At 43.8% G+C, this 15,868-nt stretch overlaps 1 non-coding gene across 1 annotated transcript; it reads right to left on the bottom strand.

Moving 5' to 3' along the window:
• Positions 1–12,895: 12,895 nt before the first annotated feature.
• On the bottom strand, positions 12,896–13,002 carry LOC121978796. The gene has a single exon (XR_006111143.1). It is a non-coding gene; the product is annotated as a small nucleolar RNA R71 (small nucleolar RNA).
• Between the last annotated feature and the right edge of the window lie 2,866 nt (positions 13,003–15,868).

The following is a 15,868-nucleotide window of genomic DNA, read 5'->3' as shown; positions in this document are numbered from 1 at the left end:
AGAGAAAAAGAGGTTTGCTCTAGTTGACAAAGTCGTACCCTCTCTTGGCATGACCATGCCATTCTCCACATAAGGTCATAGAAGGTTTCTTCTAGCTGACACAACCTTGCTACCTTGGCACGGTTGTGCCAATCTACAACATAGATTCTGATTCAGTTGACATGGTCGTGTCACCCTAGCATGACCATGCATGCCAATCTATACAGTGTATTTCCTTCAATTACTATGGTTGTGCCTTGCTCAAACATATAGTCATGCCCTGCTCAAACATATGGCTGTGCCCTCCTGAAACAATCGTGGCACGAGGAGACAGACCCGCTGTTGAGTGGTTTTTAATCATTTTTGACAGTTATTTGGGCCTATAAAAGGGCTCTGAAGTCACCTAGTGTAAAATACTGGAAAAATGACGAATATTAATAAGGGAATTTTCTAGAATTTTTGGATATTTTTCGGGAATTTTTCGGAGCTCGTATGGACGAGTTAGCGGGGACCAGAACGGGGCCCAGAAAAGCCTGTTTGGGCTACCCGATTTAAGTGAGGAATTGTTCCTTTAATAAATTCTTTTATTAAATATTTCTTATTTCTTTATTCTCTCTTATATCGCCGAATCCCTCAGCCCCGATCCGCACCTCATCTCTTCCCCGACGCCGCCGACTACTCCAAGCCCTAACCGCTGCCCTCTCCGCCGCCGAAGCCTTCACCCCTCGGTGCCCTAGCCACCCGGCGCCACCCGACCGCCTGCTTTCTGCCCACCGGCGCTGACGCCGAGCACCGCTCCTCCCCGCTGCGTACGGTGATCCCGACTCCTCTGTGTCGGCACCCGAGCCCTAGAGCCGACGACCACCTTGTGCCCTAGCCGACTCCTTCCCGACGCCACTGCCCTAGGTTTGGGCCACAACTTTGCATTTCCTTTCCTCTGCCCTTTGCTGTGGAGTTTACAGCCGCCGACCACAAATTTGCATTTCCTCTGCCCTTGATTCATTCAGCACCGTCGGCCACAGTTTTTCCTCAGCCTTCTCCACTGCACAGTGCTGACCACGACCTCACCTTGTGCCCTAGTGCTCTTTGCCTTTGATCAAGTCCACGGTGAGGTTTTGTTTGGTTGGAAATTTAGTAGGTGCAAGGATTTTTATTTTTGATCTGGTTTGCTTGTGGTGTGCTTTGGTCCAGCGATTCACCTGGTTGCCAGTAGCAACGATCTTGGCAGAGGATCATCAGAAGAGGGGCTGTGAGGAAGAGGTAAGGTGTAGTAATTATGTTCATGAGTACTTGGATTTAGGTTTTTGGATTTCTATCTAATGGTTTGTTTAGAGGTAAGGTGTATAAATTTGTTCTGGTATCAGGTTCGTATTTGGGAGAGTTTAAGTTGATTTAGGTTTAGACCTAAATCAAATTTTATAGTGGAACGAATTAGGGTTCTGGTAAATAAGGAATTTTCTTTAGCTATGTGATATATATGTAGCTAAATTAAATGTGGTTATTACAGGACTGGTCGCGAGACGAGTATCTCGATATCGGATTGGACCTTTCTATTTTCGAAGGCGGGTACTTTTGACTTATGTCATTTTATATGCTTAGTAATTAAATTTAACATGTTGCATTAATTGTGTTTCTTATCTGTTTTCGGTTAATCACTACCCAAATCTTACATGCTTGATTGATTGATTGGTTTTGCATCTCAGGTATATTTTTACCTGTTTATACATGCTTATAGGGGTAGTGATATGCCATGCTTGACCATGTTCAAGACCTAGGTTTTTATACCTTCTGTGTACCTTGATATGATATGATTCTTTGACCTAGGGTGCACATTTCTATATATATGGATTAGGTCAGGATGTTTATATGGTTATTGCCATGCATCATTTGCATGATTGCATGCTGTGCGATAGTCCGCTCCATTATTGCTGAGCACATCGCCAGTTACATGGATCTGCACACACCACCACTCATGGGTTAGTGGTCGATTCAGGCTGAGTGTGTTGCAGCAGGGACTCTGTTAGGCACCGTTGGTCCGCTCATGGGTAGTGTGACACAACGTGTTATCCGGCAGGGATTCCTCCCCGTCATTGTGTACCGGGAGTTGAGAGCATTGCGCTCCCCCATCTATGATTTGGGGTAGGAGGATATGTGTACTCCGACAGCATCCCGTCCCCTCGGTCACTCATCAGGAGTAGTGACGACAGAGTGCACGGTTGTCACAGCCCTACCCACTCGGCCTCACTTTTGTATGAGATGATCGACTGGCGTCAGGGGTGACCAGGACGCATCATTGGCATCATATGCATGATGCATTTATTGCTTGTGTTTGTGGTTGCTGCATTTATATGCTGCATATTGTTTGGATACCTATGTTTGACATGCATACAGGATTCCTATATCACTCGGACTGTTTGACCTTATACTCAGGACCTGGTTAGTACAGCATTCTCCTGTTTACTTCAGATGCATATTTATATCTTTCTTATATCAGGAGACTGTACGCATGATTAGTGTTAGGTGTTATTTCTTTACTTTGCATATCAATTGTACCTGCTGAGTGTTGGACTCACCCCGCCTCCATTGTTGATATTTTCAGGTTGATGCTGTCAGGAGGGAGTTCCAGTCGCTAGTCCCCACTGCACGTAGTGCTGGTCCTGCAGACCTCCAGGATATGTTTGGTTTTCTTTGGTTTCTTTCTGTTCTAGACTGTTTGAACTCGTTATGTTCTGGATTTATTGCTTATGGACATGATATAGATTTTATTATACTGATGGATTTGGATTTGGTTTTTATTCTACTACATGCCTGCCTGGACGGCAGAAGAGGTAAGAAAAATCGGTTTTGAGCTTTACGAGTGTAGCTGAGTAGGGTGGTTTTTGAGTCAGAGTATTATTACTGCGTGGTTGTGTCAGCCAGAGGCTGAATATATATATAAACTGCGTGGTGATTGATTTTTATTATTGTTATGATTCCAGCCGCATGTGGCTGAGTATTTAGTGCTTGTAGAAATTTTTGATTGTCCGCCGTTCAGGGGAGATGCTGCCGAAATTTTCTCGGACAGGGACTCCTCTGGGGCGTGACAATTTAGTGGTATCAGAGCCAGGTTTTACGATCTTTTGTTTCGTATTTTAGATTTTCGGGATTTATCTGATACCAATTTATTTGGTATCAGAGCGGGTTATGATACCTGCTTTCGGTGTTCTAGAGATTTATCGGATACCGGTTGTTGGTATTCAGGATTTTTGGGTTAGCCAGGTTTGCGAGTCAAACTGGGCATTTTCGGATTTTCGATATGGTTATGTTTCGGATTTCCGTTTCGGATTTATTGGATTTCCGGCGATATGTACGTTCGGAATTTTGAGGTCAAATTGGGGACTGGACAGCGATGGAACATCTCCAGACAGCAAATAGGTATGTTGTTATTTTATGGTTGTTATATTGGTATTGATATCTGTAATTTAATTTAACAGATATGAGACGATCTACTCGTATTGCTGCGAGACGTGGTGTTGGACGATCACGTGGGAGGACCACGGGATCTCTGGATATGCCAGAGATGCCCACTGTTAGTGAGCCTGTCAGTCAGGGACAGACTCAAGATGCAGCGGGAGCATCGGGCTTTCAAATCCCGATAGCTCCTGTAGAGATACCTACTTTGGCCACACCGACGGTGTCCACGCCTATCCTGTTTACAGTACCATCAGGGGTACCATTGGTGTACCCGACATCTGCTCCAGCGCAGCCTACGGCGTATTCAGGACCACCGCCACTTGGACCTATAGTGTACCCGACACCAGTGGCACCTGTGCCCCCAGTGCCTACAGTAGCAGCAGCTGCACCATATCCAGTACCTTTTCCTACCGTACCTCCAGTTGCCACCACTTTTGTTCCCTAGGCAGTACCACCGACGGTTTATGCTCCGGTATATACAGCAGCATCGGGAGTCCCTCCTCCGGTCTATTCCGCGGTACCACCTGTAGTATCAGCTCCAGGGTTTCCGCCAGTTCCTGCAGCCGTTCCGACACAGATCACTGATATTGTCGCTGCACGAGCTAGGATTCCAGCACTGGCCGAGTCGATGAAGACTCGTTTCACTCTTTTCCGTGGGGATCTCGATCCGAGTATGGCTCTGTCATGGATAGAGACTATGGAGCAGACTTTCTTCTATATGGCTTGCTCCGAGTGGGAGAAAGCAGAGCTGGCTGCTTACCATTTACGGGATGAAGCTAATGCCTGGTGGGTTACTCAGCGTGCTATTATTGGTGAGCGCAACGTCACATGGACCAGGTTCAGAGAGGCTTTTGAGAGCCGTTTCTTTCCACTGTCCTATCAGATGGCTCGCCGACAGGATTTTATGAGTCTGAGGCAGAATAATCGCTCTGTGACCGAGTATAATACTAAATTCCTCCGGTTGGCTCAGTTTTGTCCAGAGTTAGTTGCGGAGGACAGAACTCACATGATGCAGTTTATACAGGGATTGGACGGATATCTACATGTACAGCTTGCCGGATTAGGGATTACATCTTACTCTGATGCATTGAATCGAGCTTTGATGATAGAGTTAGCTCGGCAGACAGCATATCCGGACAGGAAAAGAAAGTATACGGGTCAGACATCAGAGCAGGTCCAGCAGACACAGGCGACAGGACAGCCACAGAGTAGTCGCAGACGGTCAGGTCAGGGTACTTCTGGGGCGTCTCGTAGGCCTCAGAAATCAGGGCGGTCTGCTTCAGGACGTTCCCGGTTTTCTCAGCAGAATCGGAACCACCTTCCTGATACTCATTGTTTCGTATGTGGATCCGAGATCACCTCACCCCTTGCTCTCGGTTTGCTTTTATTGCAATCGCCGGGCACCAGAGCCGAGATTGTCACCAAGGCTCAGACACGGCTCCGGAGGGTCACGAGGGCAGTCTAGTCGGTCCGGTACATATCGAGGAGGCGAAGCCCAATCTTCACAATAGGAGCAGCTCCTCCGCAGCAAGATTTGGCATGCTTGGACAGAGTACTCAGTTTCAGTAGCACCCAGTTTTGCTCCAGACCTTATTATCCGACTCGTGCTCGAGACTCGCCTCACCACCGACAAGACGTCACCATCCTCTCGTCTTATCCGCACATAGTCCAAGGCGTGCCGCCGCAGCACCGGCGAGTTACCACCTCCTCCTCAGCCAGAGACTGGACGTGTTCATGCGATTACTAGAGAGGATGCGCAGTGAGCCGACGGATCCATTTTCCGCGGTATGATTTCCATTTATGCATTTTCCGCTGATATATTGATTGATACTGGTAGCTCGCATTCTTTTATATCTCGTACCTTCATGCGGGAGATTGGTAGATTACCTACTTTTAGACTACAGCGATTGACCATCTCCCTACCGTCCGGTGATACTTTAGACGTCACCCAGGAGATCAGAGGTTGCCCGTTAGACTTTGGCAACATGATACTTATGGTAGATCTTCTAGTATTGGAGATGGTCGAGTTTGATATCATTCTTGGCATGGATTGGCTGTCAGTATATCATGCTACCGTTGATTGCCAAACGAGGGTGGTCACCTTCCAGCCTCCGAACCAACCCTCGTGGAGTTTCACTGGCATCAGAGACGACGGCATCTCGATTATTTCGGCGATTCAGGCGCAGAAGCTGCTGTCTCACGGCTGTCATGGTTTTCTGTTATCGTTGATCAGTACTGAGGACAGTAGTAGTTCGCAGCTCTCCGATGTTCCTGTAGTCCGGGAGTACCCAGATGTATTTCCAGAGGAGCTGCCAGGTTTGCCTCCCAGAAGGCCAGTGGAGTTCGCTATTGAGCTGATTCCGGGAACCTCACCGACATCGAAAGCTCCGTATCGTATGGCACCGAAAGAGTTGAACGAGCTGAAGGTTCAACTCCAGGAGCTTTTAGACAGGGGATTCATTCGCCCTAGTGTTTCACCATGGGGTTCTCTAGTTCTATTTGTCAAGAAGAAAGACGGCACCATGAGGTTATGTATTGACTACAGGCAGCTGAATGCAGTGACCGTCAGAAATAAATATCCATTACCACGGATTGAGGATTTGTTTGATCAGCTCAGAGGTACATCAGTGTATTCTAAGATTGATCTGCGATCCGGATATCATCAGTTGAGAGTCAGAGATTCTGATATCCAGAAGACAGCTTTCCGTACCAGATACGGTCATTATGAGTTTTTGGTAATGCCATTTGGGCTTACCAATGCTCCAGCGGTGTTTATGGACTTGATGAACCGCATATTTCTGGAGTATCTGGATCAGTTTGTTATCATTTTCATTGATGACATATTGGTCTACTCTCGTTCCAAGGAGGAGCATGCACAGCATCTTCGCACAGTCTTGGAGATTCTTAGACGGCATCAGCTGTACGCGAAGTTCAGCAAGTGTGCATTCTGGCTATCTTCAGTTGGTTTTCTTGGACACGTGGTTTCTAGCAGAGGTATTTCAGTTGATCCTCAGAAGATCGAGGCTGTCACCGGTTGGGAGCAGCCGAAGTCAGTTCAGGAGATCCGCAGTTTTTTGGGATTGGCCGGATATTATCGACGTTTTGTCGAGGGCCTCTCGCGTATTGCTATGCCACTGACACGTCTTACCCGGAAAGGCGTGAAGTTCATATGGTCCGAGGATTGCGAGACCAGCTTTCAGGAGCTGAAGCGGAGATTAGTGTCGGCTCCAGTTTTGGTTTTACCTTCTGGAGATGATGGATTTGTACTTTACACCGACGCATCTCTTCAGGGTTTGGGCGCTGTTCTGATGCAGCACGGCAGAGTAGTCTCTTATGCTTCTCGTCAGCTGAAGGAGCATGAGAAGAACTACCCAGTTCATGACCTGGAGTTAGCTTCCATCATCTTTGCTCTGAAGCTATGGCGACATCATTTATACGGTATCACATTTGAGATTCTCACTGATCATAAGAGTCTCAAATACATTTTTACTCAGAAGGAACTTAATCTCCGACAGAGGAGATGGATGGAGTTCTTGAAGGACTACGATTGTACCATTAGCTACCACCCGGGAAAAGCTAATGTGGTTGCAGATGCACTCAGCAGGAAGTCCAGAGGGACTTTGGCTTGCCACCGGACTTCAGTCACGGACTTGATTCAGAGTTTCTCGGAGTTAGATCTTGAGGAGCAGGGACCGACAGAGCAGGGTATTCTTGTTACCATGGTTGCTCAGTCGTCGATCAGGACGAGGATCCGAGAGGCACAGGCCAGTGATCAGCATTTGCAGTTTATTAGCAGTCAGATAGCTTCCGGGCAGCAGACCGAGTTTACACGAGACGAGGAGGGTATTATATTCTTCCGAGGCAGATTATGCGTATCTCAGTCTCATCCGGTCTTACAGGAGCTATTACAGGAGGCACATCGTTCTCGATTTGCGATCCATCCAGGCGGGACCCGCATGTATCGAGACTTGAGGCGTTCTTACTGGTGGAACGGCATGAAGAAAGACATCGCGGATTTTGTAGCTAGATGTCTTGTCTGTCAGCAGGTGAAGGCTGAGCACCAGAGACCTACAGGATTACTTCAGCGGATTCCTATTCCTGAGTGGAAGTGGGATCACATTACCATGGACTTTGTGGTAGGGTTGCCGAGGACACGACGAGGCCATGACGCGATTTGGGTAATCGTTGATCGATTAACCAAATCCGCGCACTTTTTAGCGATTCGGAGGACTGATCCCCTGGATCGATTAGCAGATTTGTATTGTCGAGAGATTATCAGACTACATGGTGTTCCGTTGAGTATCATTTCGGATAGAGATCCACGGTTTACGTCTCGTTTCTGGCAGAGTCTGCAGCAGGCCTTGGGCACACAGCTCCGTTTCAGTACAGCTTTCCATCCGCAGACAGATGGACAGTCAGAGCGGACCATTCAGACTTTAGAGGACCTGCTGAGGTCATGTGTTATGGATTTCGGAGGCAGTTGGGAGGACCATCTGCCGTTGGTTGAGTTTGCCTACAACAATAGCTTTCATTCGGCTATCCAGATGGCACCGTTTGAGGCGTTGTATGGTAGACCTTGTCGGACACCCGTCCTTTGGGATGAGGTTGGAGAGGCCCAGTTGTTGGGACCTCATAGAGTTCAGCAGGATGCAGAGTTGGTCCGTACTATCAGACGGAGGATGTCAGAGGCGCAGGATCGCCAGAAGAGTTATGCTGATCGGAGACGCAGACCATTAGAGTTCTCTGTTGGTGACCATGTATTTTTGCGAGTTTCACCCACGAAAGGGGTGAAGAGATTTGACCTCAGAGGTAAGCTAGCTCCGCGGTACATTGGTCCCTTCGAGATCTTGGAGAGGATCGGAGCAGTAGCTTACCGACTGGCACTACCACCGTCCCTGTCAGGCGTGCACGATGTATTTCATGTATCCATGCTGAGGAGATATGTACCCGATCCGACGCATGTGCTGGCAGATATCCCAGTTCCAGTTCAGCCTGACATTACCTATGAGGAGGTTCCGGTACGGATTCTCGACCGGAAGGAGCGTCAGTTGCGGAACAAGACTATCCGGCTGGTTAAAGTCGGATGGCAGCATCATTCGGACGAGGAGGCTACTTGGGAGCTCGAGGATACGATCCGAGCTCGATATCCCCATCTTTTCACTTGAGGTATGTGAGTTTATTTACCGTTCAGCATTTATTATTATTGTCTGTTATTAGTACTTGCTGATGGTAGATACTGAAATTTGGGGACCAAATTTTTTATTAGTGGGGGAGAATGTAAAATACTGGAAAAATGACGAATATTAATAAGGGAATTTTCTAGAATTTTTGGATATTTTTCGGGAATTATTCGGAGCTCGTATGGACGAGTTAGCGGGGACCGGAACGGGGCCCAGAAAAACCTGTTTGGGCTACCCGATTTAAGTGAGGAATTGTTCCTTTAATAAATTCTTTTATTAAATATTTCTTATTTCTTTATTCTCTCTTATATCGCCGAATCCCTCAGCCCCGATCCGCACCTCATCTCTTCCCCGACGCCGCCGACTACTCCAAGCCCTAACCGCTGCCCTCTCCGCCGCCGAAGCCTTCACCCCTCGGTGCCCTAGCCACCCGGCGCCACCCGACCGCCTGCTTTCTGCCCACCGGCGCTGACGCCGAGCACCGCTCCTCCCCGCTGCGTACGGTGATCCCGACTCCTCTGTGCCGGCAACCGAGCCCTAGAGCCGACGACCACCTTGTGCCCTAGCCGACTCCTTCCCGACGCCACTGCCCTAGGTTTGGGCCACAGCTTTGCATTTCCTTTCCTCTGCCCTTTGCTGTGGAGTTTACAGCCGCCGACCACAAATTTGCATTTCCTCTGCCCTTGATTCATTCAGCACCGTCGGCCACAGTTTTTCCTCAGCCTTCTCCACTGCACAGTGCTGACCACGACCTCACCTTGTGCCCTAGTGCTCTTTGCCTTTGATCAAGTCCACGGTGAGGTTTTGTTTGGTTGGAAATTTAGTAGGTGCAAGGATTTTTATTTTTGATCTGGTTTGCTTGTGGTGTGCTTTGGTCCAACGATTCACCTGGTTGCCAGTAGCAACGATCTTGGCAGAGGATCATCAGAAGAGGGGCTGTGAGGAAGAGGTAAGGTGTAGTAATTATGTTCATGAGTACTTGGATTTAGGTTTTTGGATTTCTATCTAATGGTTTGTTTAGAGGTAAGGTGTATAAATTTGTTCTGGTATCAGGTTCGTATTTGGGAGAGTTTAAGTTGATTTAGGTTTAGACCTAAATCAAATTTTATAGTGGAACGAATTAGGGTTCTGGTAAATAAGGAATTTTCTTTAGCTATGTGATATATATGTAGCTAAATTAAATGTGGTTATTACAGGACTGGTCGCGAGACGAGTATCTCGATATCGGATTGGACCTTTCTATTTTCGGAGGCGGGTACTTTTGACTTATGTCATTTTATATGCTTAGTAATTAAATTTAACATGTTGCATTAATTGTGTTTCTTATCTGTTTTCGGTTAATCACTACCCAAATCTTACATGCTTGATTGATTGATTGGTTTTGCATCTCAGGTATATTTTTACCTGTTTATACATGCTTATAGGGGTAGTGATATGCCATGCTTGACCATGTTCAGGACCTAGGTTTTTATACCTTCTGTGTACCTTGATTTGATATGATTCTTTGACCTAGGGTGCACATTTCTATATATATGGATTAGGTCAGGATGTTTATATGGTTATTGCCATGCATCATTTGCATGATTGCATGCTGTGCGATAGTCCGCTCCATTATTGCTGAGCACATCGCCAGTTACATGGATCTGCACACACCACCACTCATGGGTTAGTGGTCGATTCAGGCTGAGTGTGTTGCAGCAGGGACTCTGTTAGGCACCGTTGGTCCGCTCATGGGTAGTGTGACACAACGTGTTATCCGTCAGGGATTCCTCCCCGCCTTTGAGTACCGCGAGTTGAGAGCATTGCGCGTCCCCATCTATGATTTGGGGTAGGAGGATAGGTGTACTCCGACAGCATCCCGTCCACTCGGTCACTCATCGTGAGTAGTGACGACAGAGTGCACGGTTGTCACAGCCCTACCCACTCGGCCTCACTTTTGTATGAGATGATCGACTGGCGTCAAGGGTGACCAGGTCGCATCATTGGCATCATATGCATGATGCATTTATTGCTTGTGTTTGTGGTTGCTGCATTTATATGCTGCATATTGTTTGGATACCTATGTTTGACATGCATACAGGATTCCTATACCACTCGGACTGTTTGACCTTATACTCAGGACCTGGTTAGTACAGCATTCTCCTGTTTACTTCAGATGCATATTTATATCTTTCTTATATCAGGAGACTGTACGCATGATTAGTGTTAGGTGTTATTTCTTTACTTTGCATATCAATTGTACCTGCTGAGTGTTGGACTCACCCCGCCTCCATTGTTGATATTTTCAGGTTGAGTTCCAGTCGCTAGTCCCCACTGCACGTAGTGCTGGTCCTGCAGACCTCCAGGATATGTTTGGTTTTCTTTGGTTTCTTTCTGTTCTAGACTGTTTGAACTCGTTATGTTCTGGATTTATTGCTTATGGACATGATATAGATTTTATTATACTGATGGATTTGGATTTGGTTTTTATTCTACTACATGCCTGCCTGGACGGCAGAAGAGGTAAGAAAAATCGGTTTTGAGCTTTACGAGTGTAGCTGAGTAGGGTGGTTTTTGAGTCAGAGTATTATTACTGCGTGGTTGTGTCAGCCAGAGGCTGAATATATATATAAACTGCATGGTGATTGATTTTTATTATTGTTATGATTCCAGCCGCATGTGGCTGAGTATTTAGTGCTTGTAGAAATTTTTGATTGTCCGCCGTACAGGGGAGATGCTGCCGAAATTTTCTCGGACAGGGACTCCTCTGGGGCGTGACACCTAGCATAGGGAGGTCCTCCCTTTTAGGGAGAAACCCTAGGAGAGAAAGGAGAAGGAGCTGTCATGACCATCTAGAGCAAGGAGACGATCCAAAGACACCGACAAATTTTTAGATAAGCATCTCTTCCCTTTTCACTCTCATACTTGAATTGTAAGGATGTTTTCTCTTCTATCTATGAATTGTATTATCTGTTCTATGGAGTAATCTTTGGATTCTAGGATTAGGTAGTAACTACGATGTAATTACTGAGATTTTATTCTAAGTAATTGCCTCTTTTCTATGGTATGACATGTATATTCTATGTTCTTTTCTATTTTATGGATGTTGAATGTTTTGGACGTGGTGATTTCATCACTTTGTAGAGGAGATAACCTAGATTGTGACTATGAAGCCCTATGTGACAAGGGTAATCTTGTTAAGTGGTTTTTCTAGATTAATCATGAGATGCTATCATTCTTAGGGCTTAAAGGGGGCTTGTCCCAATTCAAGATCTTGAGTGAGGAGGAATTCTAGTCTTAAAGATATGTGGAGCCCTCGTGATAGGGGTAGTCATTTAAGCGGATATTAGTGGGTCTTCTTACGAAGAGACATTGAATTCAAGTAGACATCCTGGTTTAGTCTTAGGATTGATGTACCTACATAAGAACATATGTAGAGGAGATAGGAAGGCAAACAATTCTTTAGACGACAACAATCATCATAGTGAACCTGAAGTCTTAGAATCTCCTCCCTAATTCAGCTCACTCTCTCATTACTCTCTCATATTCATCTCTCCCTCTCAATTCTCTCACTCTTTCATTCTGTCGTTAGTGATTTCAACTAGCCCCTAGATCATAACTTGCTTCATAATTTTGAATAGTATTCAACAACAATCCCTGAGGATCAATTTTTTTTATTACTTGACAATATTTCGTGCACTTACAGATTGACACAACAAGTTTTTAGTGCTATTATCGGGGATTGTTAGCTTGATATTAGTTGATTAGTGATTTAGTTAATCTAGATTTTATTTCTTCATTGTTGCATTTTATTTGAATAACTCTATTTTGGAAAGATACTATGGTTGATTCTTATTTATGCATAGGTCCAATGTTTTAAGAAATCTTCTTGTTGTTGACTCTGAAATTGATAGGACATTCCGTCAAAGATGCAATATGCAAAACTAGTTAGCTGCCAAGTAAACCCAAGAGACACTAATGTCGAACAAAGCTTTGAAAGATTATGTTGCACTAAGCACAATAGGTCTTAGGACTAGCATCACAAGACCGACAATTGAGGCAAATAACTTTGAGTTGAAGCCAACCATTCTCCAAATGGTACAACAAAATAATTTCTTAGAAACTATGGCACCATGAAGATAAATGGAGCCTCTTATGATATAATCAGATTACTTTTGTTCTCCTTCTCATTGCGGGATAAAGCAAAAGCATGACTTAATTCTCTCCCACTTGACATTTTAGTGACATGGGAGCAATGCAAGCAAAATTTTTTGGAAAAATTCTTTTCTCCAAGTAAGATTGCCCATATGAGGAACCTAATCTCAAGTTTCATACAAAAATATAGAGAATCTATCTATGAAGCTTGGGATAGATTCAAAAGTCTATTATGCCAATGCCCTCACCATGGACTCAAAAAGTGGCTAGTCATCCATACCTTTTACAATTGAGTTCTCTATCAAACAAAATTGTCCCTTGACTCCGCATCTGGTGGAGGTTTGATGAACAAGGGGCCTAATGAAGCCAAAGAAATTATAGAGAGTGTGGCATTAAATCTCTACCAATGGGCGCCTGAAAGAGGTAATCTAGTAAAAAGTCATTGGTAAGTATGCTGTGAATACTTTAGACTTAGTTTATACAAAACTGGATGCATTGTCAAAGAAATTTGAAGCAGTTAGTGTAAACTCCTTGAATGAAACTAATGTTGCTTGTGAGATTTGTGAAGATGCAGGTCATGTGAAGAAAGTTTATCAATTTGGAGCTATTACTACTCAATTATTAAACAAGCTGACATCATAACCAACTTTAATGCAGGGAAAAACAACCCATATTCAAGGACTTATAACATCGGGTGGAGAAATCATCCCAATTTCTTGATGTGAATCTAAAGAGAAAGATATCTCAAGAACCCACAACGAATGAAAGAAGAAAGGAAGAAAGAACTAAATCGATAAGATGGATGAAAAGAACCTCGACCTTGGAATAGAGGTTGATAAGTCTTCAAACACCACAAGGAAATGCCTTGATAAGTTTTAATTCAATGAAGAACCAACAAGTGAGAGCCTCACCGTGCTTTAGATTGAAAAATATGTCAAAGATACATGTGTGGCCACCACCCCCTTTATTTATAGCTATAAGGTGACCAAAAAATCCTAAAAGGCCAAAAGAAAGCCCATTTAGTAAAGGCCTATGTAGACTACTTAGTCATTTTAAGCTTATGACTTTATTATAACCCAAATAAAAGTAGAAATTGAGTTTAAATTGAGCCTACATATCCCTACTATATAGAAATGAGACTTATGTGCTAATTAAGCTCATCTATGGCTTGAATTAGGCTGACTATGTCGAATGACTTGCTCTTGGTCAAACCTTCTTCAATGGTAGCTTTGGCCTTCACATCTTCAATTAGTACATTAAGTGCTTCCTTCATCTTTCTAGCCTTATCCCTTATAATTGAGCCTCTATTGATGCATGATGGATCATCATTAATATCTAGAGTGGGTTGACCATGATCCATATCGTTAGCTTGTTGCTCTCTTTCTTTAACTCCATCATTCCCCCTTTCCCCAAAAGGATTCGTCCTGGAATTTTGATCACCTACATCAAAGGGAGAAAGATCAGAAATATTAAATGTAGCACTCACATTATACTCACCTGGTAAGTTAAGCTTGTATGCATTATCGTTGATTCTAGCAATGATTTGAAATGGACCATCTCCTCGTGGATGCAACTTAATACAATGTTTAGTAGGGAATCTTTCCTTCCTCATATGAACCCAAACCCAATCTCGGGGTCCAAAGATTACTTTCTTTCGTCCCCTGTTGGCTTGCATAGTCCTTTTTTCAATTTGCAATCGAACTTTTTCATGTAGTTGCCTCACAAACTCAACTTTTCTAATACCATCTAAACTGGCACGCTCAGAGACATGCAAAGGTGACAAATCTAAAGGAGTTAAAGGGTTGAACCCATATACCACTTCAAAAGGTGAAAAATTAGTAGTAGAATGCACAGATCTATTATAAGCAAATTCAACATGTGATAAACAATCTTTCCAACCTTTTAAATTCTTTTGAATGATAGCTTTCAATAAAGTAGATAAAGTTTGATTTACTACCTCAGTTTGTCCATCTATTTGTGGATGACAAGTTGTAAAAAATAAAAGCTTTGTTCCCAATTTTCCCTATAGTGTCTTCCAAAAGTAGCTTAGGAACTTTGCATCATGATCTGAAACTATGCTCCTCGGTACTCCATGAAGCCGCACAATCTCCCTAAAAAATAGATCAACAATATGGTTAGCATCATCTGTTTTCCTACAAGGAATAAAATAAGCTATTTTAGAAAATCTATCCACAACGACAAAAATAGAATCCATACTTCGTTTAGACCTTGATAGTCCTATAACAAAGTCCATGGAAATATCAACCCAAGGTTCACTAGGAATTGGTAAAGGTGTATACAATCCATGAGGTAAAGATCTAGATTTTGCTTACCTATATGTAATACACTCCTCACAAAACTTGACTACATCTCGTTTCATGTGTGTCCAAAAGAAATGCTCTACCAACACTTCTAGAGTTTTTCTTTCTCCAAAATGTCCTATTAGTCCCCCACCATGAGCTTCTTGGATTAATATTTTCCTTAATGAACAATTAGGGACACACAACCTATTCACTCTAAAAAGAAATCCCTAATGCCTATAAAACTTCCCAAATACAGCATGTTCACAAACATTAAATATATTTCCAAAGTCAGGATCATTAGAATATAGATATTTAATGTATTCAAATCCTAACAATTTAGTGTTCAAAGTAGAGATCAAGGTATACCTTCGAGACAAAGCATCTACCATACCTTGTTTATATTTGATCACATAAGGGAATGATTCAATAAACTCCACCCATTTTGCATGATGTCTATTCAACTTACTTTAGCTCTTCAAATGCTTCAATGATTCATGATCAATGTGAGTGACAAACTATTTGGGCCACAAGTAATGTTACCAAGTCTATAAAGCCCTCACCAATGCATACATCTCCTTGTCATAAGTTGGATAGTTCAAAACTGCTCCACTGAGTTTCTCACTAAAATAAGCAAGAGGTCAACTTTCTTGTATTAACACAACTCTAATACCTATTCCTGATGCATCACACTCAATTATGATAGTTTTAGCAAAGTTAGGTAATGCAGTTAATGGTGCAGAACTTAGCTTCTCCTTAAGTAAGTTGAAAGCTGAAACTTGTTCACTATCCCAATGAAACCCAACATTCTTTTTAACAACT

Source organism: Zingiber officinale, chromosome 4B (assembly GCF_018446385.1).
Source record: "Zingiber officinale cultivar Zhangliang chromosome 4B, Zo_v1.1, whole genome shotgun sequence".
NCBI classification, from domain to species: domain Eukaryota; kingdom Viridiplantae; phylum Streptophyta; class Magnoliopsida; order Zingiberales; family Zingiberaceae; genus Zingiber; species Zingiber officinale.
The sequence above is the reverse complement of the archived record's forward strand: the minus strand, read 5'-3'. Positions and strand labels throughout refer to the sequence as shown.